The 12,365-nt window shown below is 38.1% G+C and overlaps 1 pseudogene; it reads right to left on the bottom strand.

The window, feature by feature from the left end:
• Positions 1–8,733: 8,733 nt before the first annotated feature.
• Positions 8,734–9,105, bottom strand: LOC112643908 (TSSK6-activating co-chaperone protein-like; annotated as a pseudogene).
• Between the last annotated feature and the right edge of the window lie 3,260 nt (positions 9,106–12,365).

Raw genomic sequence — 12,365 nt, 5'->3', positions numbered from 1 at the left:
ATCTCCTTATTTTTATAACTTATTTTTCTTCAATAAAATTTTCATTTTTGCTACACCACTAAAATTATTACTCAGTTTACCGGTAACCTCCTCCTTTGGGCAAATTCTGTAATCAACATTCACTTCTCATCAGCTCACCCTTGCAGAAGCATTGGGTGCAGCCGATCACACTGTTATTCTGGAAGTACCTACATCACCTGGCTTCCAAATAGCTTGCTTTGCTGACTTTCTTCTTCTCTCTCTGGCTGTTCCTTCTCTGCCTGAGGAGTTGGCAGCTCCTCATCTTCCCAGGGATTAGTTCTCAGCCTGATTTCCTTCTCCATGCACACTCACCCGCTGGACGATCTCACTGATTTCCATGCCATTCAGTCTGGTTCAGACGCTCATGAATCCCATACACGGATATCTCAGCGCCAGTCCCCTTGGCAAGCATCAGACTCGTGTATTCAGTGCTCTAGCAAATCATTTACAGATGTCTAGGAAGCATCTCAAACTTAACCTGACCAAAATAGAACTCTTGATTTACTTCCTGCAAACCTGCTTTCCACCTAGTTGTTGATTAAAGGCATCCCCATCTACTTTGAGCTCAGGTGAAAATCTTAGAAGTCTTCCTTGATGCTCTTTTCCATGCATCCCACATCCAATCCACCAAGCTCTGTAGCTCTACTTCCAAGATGTATTTTAAATGTGGGGCACCTGGTGGCACAGTCAGTTGACCGTTGGACTCTTGGTTTCAGCTCAGGTTGTGATCTCAGGGCCCTGAGATCGAGCCTTGGGTTAGGCTCCACACTCAGCATGGAGTCTGCATGAGATTTTTCTCTCCCTCTGCCCCTCCTGCCCATATTCCCTCTCAAGTAAATAAATTATATACATATTTTAAACGTGACTACTCAGGATCTTTCCACTCGTCACCCTTACTCATCATTTCTTCTGTGGACTTCTTTAGTCGAATTTTAACTTACCCCCTTGCTTCCATATTGGTTGCTCTGTAGTTCTTCATACAAAAGCCAGAATGCTGTTTTAAACCTAAAAATGAGGTTTACTTTGCTTCCCTGTTTAGAATCCTTTAATGAATTGTCATCACACTCAGAACAAAATCTGTAGTCATGACTTTTTAGCCTATAAGTTCTCCCACAACATGGTTTCTGACAATATGACAGACTTTGACTCCTGGAGCTTTTCCCCCTTTCTCCCTCTGTGCAATCTCCATGGTTTTCTTGCAGTTCTGGTTAGACATTAATTCTATTTTCCTTTCAAAGCTTTTCTTTTCCTCTTGCTGTTCTTTTATAAATCTTTGCTGGGCTTTCCTCCTGGCCTTCATCAGAGATACTACACACAAGTCTCCTCATCAGGAATCCAGCCAACTGCCACTCCCCCAAGTCATTGCTTGCCACCTCATGTGGCTTTATTTTTCCGCGTAATACTTGCTGCCATATAGTGTTCTATGTTTTATAATTCTGTTTCTTCATTGTCTGTTTTCCCAGTAGACTATAAGCTCTTTGAGGACAGGAGCTTTATCTGTCTTATTTGCTGTTTTACCTTTAATACATGGAACAGCCTGATAAAATAAGGAGTTGATAAGAAGAAACATGATTTATCATGTATTTTGTATTTTGTCATCGATTTTGCCTGTAGTTACTACAAAACATTACTATAAAACTATAAAACACAGTTTTGATTAATGAATAGGGATCAGTTTGAACTAGCAAATATATTTTAGAAACGAAATCACAGTTATTATTTCAAATATGTACAAGACTGTTGCAGGGTTTTGAAATTAGATATGGTATAAACAATAAAATATACTTAAACCTGCAGTTTAAACCAGATTAATAATATTGAGTCGCTGATGAATTAATAACGATGATTTTGCCTTAAGCATTATTGATTTCCAAATGATAACTCCCTAACGTCTTAAAAATAGTAGCTTCTCTTGTAGTGTAGATAATGACATTTCAACTTTACTTCAGATATTCATTTCTTATTCAGTTTCTAAAAAATAATTAAATTTTAAACTCAATATTTATCGATTGTGTAAAATATCCTAACTTAGCACAATTTGAAGTTTTAAATGCTTATTGTAATTTATAAATGAAATGATACAGCACCTGGGATTTGTATCAAGCCAGAGAGGTAGGGAGTTGGTAAGAGCAAGGATGGAAGATTAATAGCAATGATTTCAAAAATGTTAAAATTGTGTGATGAGGAACAGGAAATTCACTCTACTATTCTCTTTATTTTTGTTTGTTTCACATTTTCTAAATACTGTAAAAACATAAAAATTGCTTACTCAAAGTTTGTCACCAAAGCTGTTTAAGGGACATTGTCATGTAGTTTGAAAACATTTTCAAAAAAGCTTTGATGAGTTTTGGGCAGTTTTATTTATTAAGTGAAGATGTAGCAGGCAAAATTATTAAATATTTCTTATTGGTCCATTCAAGAACCAACTTCAGAAATTTTTTGATTTGTGACACTCATAATTTTATTACTATAGATTATTTATTTAAGTGCACATTTCATAAAATTTATAGATTTTATGTTTCTCCTTAATTTTTATTAGATACAGGCTAGAGATATATGTAATTTATACTGTGAATCCATTGAGTCTTATATTAATCTGAGGTACAACAGTGTTAAAATATTGTGCATACTGGTGATACTGAAAATATGCTTTGTAAGGGCCATTATTAAATATTTAATTACAATGTGGTTCTCATTAAATGATAAAAATCATTTTGTAGATTTTTTAAAAATGAGCTCATGATACTTAATTACCATATTAAGACCCAACACTAGGACAGTTACCTGAGTGTCACTTCCTTCCCTCTTTTTCAGTGGCCTGTCTCAGGTCTGTCAAACCAGCATGATGCTTGTTGAATTTACCAAGATGTTTTTATCTGCTAATGAAACTCCAGTGGATTGTCAAAAGTGCAGTCATTGAACATTAGTATAGTAGTTAGAAAAAAATAGCCCAACTGCCATGTAATTACCTCTAAGTTGTATAGGGCATAAATATAAATTATGATGTCCTTAGAGCTCTGGTCAGAGGTTTTAAATATAAATGCCTTGAGATTTTTAAAATGTACTGTGCATACATGATCATAAGTACTCCTGAGAATTGAATATCGAGGTTTCACAGAGAATGAGGATAAATAGCATTGAACTTCATTGTAGAATTTCATGTTAAAAATTGATGTAATTCAATAGAACAGAAGCACTGTATGCACTCTATCACAAGGGAGGCAGCTTGCCCAGCTCTGACATCTACCAGCTGAGTGACCCTAAGAAAGTTACTTGTTATATGCCTCAAACTGCAATCCATGAAATGGGAGAGCTGCTAGCCCATAGCCTACTGATTATTTATTGAAGCTGAGACAGGTTTTTCTTGTATCAGTAAAATGATTTTATGTGTAGTATTGTTAATATATCATTCTTGATAATATCAAGGCGTGGTAACAAACATGCTTGTTTGACTAAAAATAGGTATTCTGAAATTTAAATATGCATGCTAACAATTCTTTTTAATATTCTTTGTTTCTTTTGTGATTAAAAGAAACTCATTAAAAGAAGCCCGAGGTAATTCTTTAACTAGAAGTAATAGCCGAATGATTTAATAAAGGTTAGGTAAGTCAGAAAGTAGGGTGTCTGCAGGTGAAGTACCATGATCTGTATTTGTGGGGACATGGAGAAGGTCCTCAGGAAAGCTCGTTGATGGGACAGATTAAAGATGGCTGTGATTTCTTTGACATTTCTCTTGAGAGGTGGGACCTGTGTCTCCTTCCCTTGAACTGAGCTAGGTTCTGTCATGGCTTTGACCAGTTCTTAAGAAAATGTCAGATTCACCTTCTGTTTCTTTGAACAGTCTTTCTGGGATCCCTGAGCCACCGTGTAACAATTATGGATATTCTGACACTGCCCAAAGGGTGCAATCACCTGTAGGCCTGTCAAGTGACAGTCCCAGCTGAGCCCAGACTCCTAACCATCCCTTGCATCATTTCGAAGGTCCATGCACATGAGTGAAAGTGTGTTGGTTTTGCTTTCAGCTGTGTCCCACCAAGTGACCCATCAGTGCCATGTGGAGCATAACAACCACCCACCTGAACCCCAGTAGCTTCTCACCCCTAAAATGAGATATAATAAATCAAATGGATGGCTTTAAGCCATTGAGTTATAGGAGTAATTTTTTGGGTAGCCGTAAGCAAGATTGGTTCCCTAAAAATCACTTGATATGAAGAAACAAGTCAAAAAGCAGAAAATGATACTAAGAATATCTACAAAGGCAATCTTTCCATTACCCTTATTCGGTCTTTCTAGTTAATGTTACTGAGTGTGAACATTAGGTCAAAGAACTAATATTTGGAAAAAGAGAGAATTTATTCATTTTCTTTTGGGACACACAGTTATTGTGTGTAAATAAAAAAAAAACCCTGTAAATTCTGATTACCATTGTTGAAAATAACTATTGTTTCTGCCTATTTCACAAGGATTATTATATATTAGCAGATTCAGATATAAGGTAGACGATTCTGGTGTGGAGACAAAGAGGATATTGTGGAGACAAAGAGGATATCGATGAACATGCATTAAACCCGTTTAGGAGTAAAGTATAGTTATTTGTAAACATTTAGGATGTCAATCTTAAGATGAGTGAAAAGTTGAACGTTAGAGCTTGAATTTGTCCTTTTTTCTCAAGGTTCAGATTCCAACACTGTTTGACAAGAAGGCTATAGCAACCTTGTTGCCTCAGGTGGCCTTTGCTGTCAATGAGATTTGCGCACTTCAAAGTGAGCACTGTTATTTAAATCCTTTCTGGGAGGAGTTGTACGCGCAGGAGAGGAATGGTGCGCTGAAGAGCTAATGATGTCTTTCAGAAATTGCTAACCAAATTTTGTGCTTCCAGAGCAATGTGAAAGAAGCATTTTTGTTTATAAAGGGGAGCTTGCGCTTTCAAGTTAAAGTATTGCTCTGTCAGAAACATTTGCTGTTCTAAAGCTTCTACATTATTAATAAAACTATGTTGCAGTGTGACTCAATGCTTATAAAAGTGTCTCCACGAACCAGTTTAGAGATATTCTTCATTCTAACTTAAAAGTCATTGTAGAGCTTCTTTATTTTGTTTTGTTTTCCTTCTTATGCTCCAGGCTGCTAATCTTTTGCCTGTTTTTTTTTTTTTTTTCTAGTTCTTCAGTGTACATACCAGAGTGTGGTCAGGGAGGATCTGAGAGGGCAAAACACAAAGCAATTAATCCAGCTTTTCAGCTAAAACAGTTTAAATGGCATTTTGGGCTGAAATCGAAAACAAAGAGGTCTCTCAATTATTCTGATCTTTCACTTCTCCGGTATGAACAAAAGTCACTTAATTATATTTCCCCTTAATTTCATGGATTTGTAAAAACAACCCCACTTGTAATCGATACTCAATGGAATATGTCATTCTATTTTTTTATCTATAATCTATAATTTTTTAAAAAGATTTTATTTATTGATGAGAGACAAGAGAGAAAGAGAGGGAGAGAGAGATAGAGACAGAGACAGAGACACAGGCAGAGGGAGAAGAAGCAGGCTCCATGCAAGGAGCCCGACGTGGGACTCGATCCTGGGTCTCCAGGATCATGCCCTGGGCTGAAGGCGGTGCTAAACCTGCTGAGCCACCCAGGCTGCCCTATTTTGTATAATTTGCATTGAACATAGTATCTGGCTCGCAATGGTTGCCTAATCATACATTTTGAATAAGATTATCCAAATCACCAACTTCGGTTAAAACGTTTTAGCATTACCAAAGGAGAAGCAACACCTGAAATGTTTTTCTCTTTGTGGCTTTCTTGAGATAGAATTGACTTATAACATTATGTAAATTTGAGGCATACAACATGTTAATTTGATTCACTTATGTATTGCAACATGATTTCCAACATAGTGTTAGTGTCCATTTCATTTCTGTGGTGAGAAAAATTAAGACCTATTCTTTCACCAACTTTCAAGTATAAACCACAGGATTATTGGTTATAATCACCTTGCTGTTTATTAGATCACCTGAACTGACTGGTCTTCTAAATGGGAGTTTGACCAACATCTCCCAGTTTTCCCCACTCCGCAGTCTCTGGTAACTAACTACCTTTCTACTCTGTTTCTACGCATTTGGGTTTCTTAGATTCCACAGCATTGGCTTTGCTTTTCTGACTTTTTTTCCCAAAGATTTATTTATTTTTGATAGAGAGAGAGAGAGAGAGAGAGAGAGAGAGGCAGAGACACAAGAGGAGGGAGAAGGAGGCTCCATGCCGGGAGCCCGACGTGGGACTCGATCCTGACTCCAGGGTCGTGCCCTGGGCCAAAGGCAGGTGCTAAGCTGCTGAGCCACCCAAAGATCCCCTGCTTTTCTGACTTTTTCATGTAGCATGGTGCCCTCAAGGTCCACCTGTTTTGTCACAAATGGTGGAATTTCCTTCTTTTTTATGATATACATATCTTCTTTATCCATTCATCCTTTGGTGGACACTAGGTTGCTTCCCTATCTTTGGTATAGTAAATAATGCTGCTGAGAACATGGGAGTACACATATCTCTTTGAGATCCTGTTTTCATTTCCTTTGGGTCAATACCCAGAAGTGAGATTGCTGGATCATTCACCAACAGTGCAGAAGGGTTCAGTGTTTCACTGTTGATTTTTTGTCTGGATGATCTATCCATTGCTGAAGTGGAGTGTTGACGTCCCCTAATATTATCAGTGTCATCTGTTTCTCCTTTCAGGTCTGACACCATTTGCTTAATATAATTAGGTGCTCTGATGCTGGGAGCATCTATGTTTATGACTGTTAGAGCTTCTTGATGAATTGGCTCCGTTATAATGGTATAATGACCTTCTGTGTCTCTTGTTGCAATTTTTTCTTAAAGTCTACTGTGTCTGATGTAAGTATAGCTATCCCTACTTTATTCTGACTTCTACTTACATGGAATATTTTTCCCATGCTTTCACTGTGAATCTATGTGGGTCCTTGAAATGGAAGTGAATCCTTGTAGGCAGCATATAATTAAATTTTGTTTTTGTTTTTGCTTTTCTAAATCGTTCTGGGGTGCCTGGATGGCTCAGTGGTTGAGCATCTGCCTTTGGCTCAGGTCGTGATCCTGGGGTCCTGAGATCAAGTCTCACATCAGGCTCCCCACTGGGAGCCTGCTTCTCCCTCTGCCATGTCTCTGCCTCTCTCTCTATGTCTCTCATTAATAGATGGATAGAATCTTAAAAAAAAAAAATCATTCAGCCACTCTGTGCCTTTGGATTGGAGAATTCAGTCCATTTACATTTAGAGTAACTATTGATATGTGAGGGCTTACTAATGCCATCTTATGTTTTCTGGCTATTTTATAGTCCTCCTATTCCTTTTTTTCTACCTTGATGCTTCCTTTGTGAATTAATGGTTTTATGTAGTGGTTTTCATTGATTCCCTTCTCTTTATCCTTTTTGAATGTACTGTAGATTTTTGTTTTCTGGTTACCATGAGGATTACATAAAATATTTTATAGTTATAATACTCTATTTTATGATGATAACTTTATTCCAGGTGCCTACAACAGTTCTACCCTTTTATTCTCCTCCTTTTATATTTTTTGATGTCAGAATTCAGCTCTTTTTATACTGTGTTCATCAACAAGTTATTGTAGCCATATTTATTTTTAATGCTCTTGTCCTTTAACCTTCTAAAAGGCTAACTAGAGTTAAGTGCTTAACATTCCACCATATTGCAGTAGTAGAGTATTATGAATTTGACTATATGCTTACCTTTGTCAGTGGGTTGTGTATTGCCGTATGTTTTCATCTTACTAGTTAGCATCCTTTCATTTCTGCTTGCAAAACACCCTTCCACATTACTTTTAAGGCAGCTCTTGTGGTGAACTCCCTCAGCTTTTGTTTCTCTGGGAATCTATCTCTCCTTTATTCTTGGTTTGCAGTTTTTTTTTTCCTTCTTCTTCAGCACTTAGAATATACTATCCCATTCTCTCCTGGCCTGTAAGGTTTCTCCTGAGAAATCACTGATTGCCTAATGGGGGTTTTCTTGTAAGTTACAAGTTTTTTTTTTCCTCCTACTGCTTTTATGATTTTTCCTTTGTCTGATTTTTGAGTTTTACTGTAATACATATTGGAGAGGATCTCAAGTTGGTTTTCTTTGGTGACCTATGAGCTTCATGATCTTAGATATCCATTTCTCCCCAGATTTGGGTAGCTCATAGCCATTCTTTTATTCTTTTTTCTTTTTAAAGGTTTTTTTAAATATTTTTTTTATTTGAGAGAGCTAGAGAGTGAGAGAGAACATGCGAGTGGGGGGGTGGCAGAGGGAGAGGGAGAGACTCTCAGGCAGACCCCTACCAGGCATGGAGCCAGACATGGGGCTCAATCCCAGGACCCTGAGAGCATGACCTGGACTGAAATCAAGAGTTGGTGCCTTAATGGACTGAGCCACCCAGCATTATTTCTTTAATTTCTCTGCCCCTTTTCTCTTCTCCTTTGGGAATTTGGTTAACTGAGAGCATTTCTTTTGATTGTGTACCATGGATCATGTAGGTTTCCTTCATTTCTTTTCATTCCTTTTCCCTTTTTGTCCTCTGACTGGATAATTTCAAAGTTCCTGTCTTCAATGTCACAGATTCTTTCTTCTGCTGAATTAAGCCTGTTCTTAGTACTTTTTATTACAGTTGTCATTTCATTCATTATATTCTCTCCGCTCCCCCCCCCCCCCCGAATTCATTTACTGAACTGGGGCAGATGACTTAACAGCAAACTGCAGGATAAGACTGGGAGAGAAGACTTCTTGCTTCTCCTCTCAGGAGCTAGTTGTGTCTTGGATGCTTGTAAATTTTCCAAAATAGCCATCTATTGTTGGGAGGGCTGGGTCTGAATGGAGATTGCATACATGCATTCTAGGAGTCCCAGGCATTCCTTGGGCTTGTGGTCGACTCCTGAGGGCAGCTTTGTTCTCTGGATGTTCAAGAAAGTGGTTGGTGGGGAACATGCTTGAAGATTAATAAAGCTAGGGGAAAGTTTGGCTCGACCCAGAGGGATGGCATTACTTTCCACTTTGGCTTTTCCTTTGGAATGGCTGACATGCTGCTCCATCTGGACACACCAACAGGTGGGCTGCCTGTGCCCAAAAACCTCCTACCAGGCTCCCATCTTTGTGTTCATTCATTATATTCTTCAGCTCCAGAATTTCTGTTTGGTTCTTTTTTGTGTTTTCTGTCTCTGTTAAACTTCTCATTTTGCTTGTATACTGCTTTTTATGATTTCATTGAATTGTCTTTCTGTGTTTTCTTTTAGTTCACTGAGTTTCCCTAAAAAAGCTACTTTGAATTCTTTTTTAAGTAAATTAAAATTTTCCATGTTTTGGGATCCAGTTACTGGGACATTATTTCGATCTTTTTATGAGATTTTGATATATTTCCTTGTTTTTCATGCTCCTAGCTTTGCATTACTCTCTTTGCATGAAATAGCTGTCACCTCTTCCAGTCTTTACTGTGTTCGGGAGAGAGGTACCGAGGCTAGCTCAGACTTTCTGTGGGTACACCTGCTCCATCTTCTTGCTCCATCTTCTTGCTGCTTCTTGTGGCAGCATCCTTAAGCATATCTGTCTTCTCTGGATCTTGAAACACACCAGGCTGAGTGTTGACAAACTCTCTCTGTTTTCCCAAAGGAGGCACTAATCTCAAATTTGTGGTCTCTCCCTGGCCTACAGATTTGGATGGCTTCTGTCCTTGCTCACTAGCTCTCTGCCAAAACTGTGTGAGTGAGACGTATGGGGCATTGGAGATGCCATGTGCCAGATGGGGGGAGTCCTGAGTGATACTTCCCCAGTGGCTCATGGGTGGGCTTTTAATGTCCTCTGAGAGTCCTATCTGCTCTTCTCCCTGTTTCTTCCCAATTCCTCACCATTCAATTCTTTTTGATGTGGTGAGAGAGAAATGAGAATTTTGGCAGCATGTTGCACAGCTGAAGAAGCTGGATGCTCACCCACACCCTCTCCTTTCCCCTACGGGAGAAGTCATACATGGAGAATGATCTCTTTTGCCCCTAATCTGTGCTGCCTTCACGGATGGGTGACATGGTAAAAGTCAAACTGTTCCTCTTAGACCCACCTCTGTGGGTCTATTTGTTTCCTTCTTTTTTCTTTTCTCTAACAGGGTGTTGAAAATTCTTTTCTAGAAACCTGAACCTCCAAGAAGGGTCTCTCTCACAGGGGTGATTCTAAGTCTGTATTCTCCAGGGGTTCCTGGACCATGGCCGAGAGGGCCTGGAGATAGTTCACAGGCCATGGCAAGGCCCGCAGCCAAACTGAGGTCCATCTACCTGTTCCCAAGCACAAGGGTGAGTGAGAATCCTTCCAGGTCAGGTCCCTACGTGCATGGTTCAGGATTCCACAGATCCCTCAATGCATCTTTTTGTCCATAGATAGATGCTGAATTTTTGTTTTTTCATGGGGAGGAAAAAAGCAAGGGATGTCTTACGCTGCCATGATGTTGATATCATTCTCTGAAATGTTAATGAAGTTTAAACGTCCATCCAGTGAGGTTATCAACAGTGTAGCAAAGAGAATTTAGTTATATTCATTTCAAAGATATAGACAGAAAAATTGGAATTTCAAGATTTTTCAGAAAAGGTAATTTAACAGAAAACTTGAAGTTTTGTAAGTATGCATTGTCCTTTGAAAAGTAGTGACTTCTTGACAAATGTAGATTTTTATTATTACTGGCATTTTGAGAAAACATCTGCACTGAAGATCCTGGCAATTGTGAAAAATGTCATAAGTTTTTCATGCACCCAGTTCTTTTGTCACAAAGTATTATCAGGTTTTCTGCTTAGAAAATGTTTTTGGGTGAAATAGGCTTAAAATCTCTCTTGGAAAAAAATCTCTCTTGGATATAGGCATATTGAAAAAGTGACAGGTAGTTTTCAAACTTTTCTTTAATGTATTTACATTGGGATACAATAACACACCAACTGTGGTGACAGAGGAGACACAAGTAATTAATTGTAACTTCTCAAAAATGTTTTGGTCATTCTGTTTTTATAGCTTTTTCTGTATCCAACCAAGAGTTGGATGCTTAATGGACAGAGCCACTCAGGTGCCCCTCTACGTTTAATCTTTTGAGGTAACTCCATACTCTTTTTCACAGAGACTACACATTTTACATTCCCACCAGTGATGCACAAAGATTCTAGTTTCTTCACATCCTTGCCAACACTTGTTCTATTTGTCTAATTTTTAAAATTTTATTTTTTAAAATAATAGCCATACTAACAGGTGTGAGGTTGTATTGTAGTTTTGGTTTGCGTTTCTCTTATGATGAGTGATGTTGAACATCTGTTCATGTGGTTATTGGTCATGCATATGTCTTCTTTGGATAAACATCTGTTTAAGTCCTTTGCCCACTTTTGAATGAGGGTGTTTGGTTTTTCTTGTTGGGTTATAGGAGTTCTTTCTGTAATCTGGATATTAATCTGTTTTCATATTATAATTTGCAAATATTTTCTCCTATGCCTTGGGTTGCATTTTCATTCTGTTGATGGTATCCGTTGATATACCAACATTTTAAATTTTAATGAAATCTAATTTATCTATTTTTTCATTTGTTTTCTCTGCTTTGGATAGCATAGCCAATAAATCATTTCCAAATGCAGTGTCATGAAACATTTGTTCAATCTTTTCTTCCAAGAGTTTTATTTTTTTTTTTTTTTTTTTTTTAAATTTTTATTTATTTATGATAGTCACAGAGAGAGAGAGGCAGAGACACAGGCAGAGGGAGAAGCAGGCTCCATGCACCGGGAGCCTGACGTGGGATTTGATCCCGGGTCTCCAGGATCGCGCCCTGGGCCAAAGGCAGGCGCTAAACCGCTGCGCCACCCAGGGATCCCCTTCCAAGAGTTTTATGGTTAAAACTTTTATATTTAGGTCTTTGATTCATTTGAGTAAATTTTTATATAGAGTGAGTAGTAAGAGTTCATTATTTTGCATGTGGGTAATTCAGTTTTCCCATCACTATTTATTGAAAAGATTATCCTCTCCTACCAAAACCTACTGAATGGTTTTGGTGCCCTTGACTAAAATAACTTGCCTATGTATGCAAGGATTTATTTCTCTATTTTATTCCACTGGTCTTTATGTCTGTCTTTATGCCTGTAAAGTGATTTGGTTACTGGAGCTTTGTAGTTAAGTTTTGAAATCAGCATACGTGAGATCCTCCAGTGTTTTTCTTTTTCAAGATTGTTTTGGCTACTAAGTGTCCCTTGAGATTCTGTATGATTTTTTTTTTTTTTAGATTTTTAAGAAAGATTTTATTTATTGATTCATGAGAGAAACACAGAGAGAGGCAGAGACATAG

Source organism: Canis lupus, chromosome 1 (assembly GCF_003254725.2).
Source record: "Canis lupus dingo isolate Sandy chromosome 1, ASM325472v2, whole genome shotgun sequence".
Taxonomy (NCBI): Eukaryota; Metazoa; Chordata; class Mammalia; order Carnivora; family Canidae; genus Canis; species Canis lupus.
Note: the sequence above shows the minus strand (reverse complement) of the source record. Positions and strands in the feature narration are given on the sequence as shown.